Source organism: Bison bison, unplaced genomic scaffold (genome assembly GCF_000754665.1).
Source record: "Bison bison bison isolate TAMUID 2011002044 unplaced genomic scaffold, Bison_UMD1.0 scf7180017864386, whole genome shotgun sequence".
In the NCBI taxonomy this organism is placed as follows: Eukaryota; Metazoa; Chordata; class Mammalia; order Artiodactyla; family Bovidae; genus Bison; species Bison bison.
Window position 1 is genome coordinate 36,488 of NW_011494958.1, and position 612 is coordinate 37,099.

The following is a 612-nucleotide window of genomic DNA, read 5'->3' on the forward strand; positions in this document are numbered from 1 at the left end:
TTCCAACAACACAAGAGAAGACTCTATACATGGACATCACCAGATGGTCAACATCAAAATCAGATTGATCATATTCTTTGCAGCCAAAGATGGAGAAGCTATATACAGTCAGCAAACACAAGACCAGGAGCATACTGTAGCTCAGATCATGAGCTCTTTATTGCCAAATTCAGACTTAAATTGAAGAAAGTAAGGAAAATCACTAGACCATTCAGGTATGACGTAAATCAAAGTCCTTATGATTATACAGTGGAAGTGAGAAATAGATTTAAGGGACTAGATCTGATAGATACAGTGCTGATGAACTATGGATGGAGGTTCAAGACATTTACCAGGAGACAGGGATCAAGACCATCCCCATGGAAAAGAAATGCAACAAAGCAAAATGGCTGTCTGGGGAGGCCTTAAAAATAGCTGTGAAAAGAAGAAAAGCAAAAAGCAAAGAAGAAAAGGAAAGATATAAGCATCTGAATGCAGAGTTCCAAAGAATAGCAAGAAGAGATAAGAAAGCCTTCCTCAGCAATCAATGCAAAGAAATAGAGGAAAACAACAGAATGGGAAAGACTAGAGATCTCTTCCAGAAAATTAGAAATACCAAGGGAACATTCCATG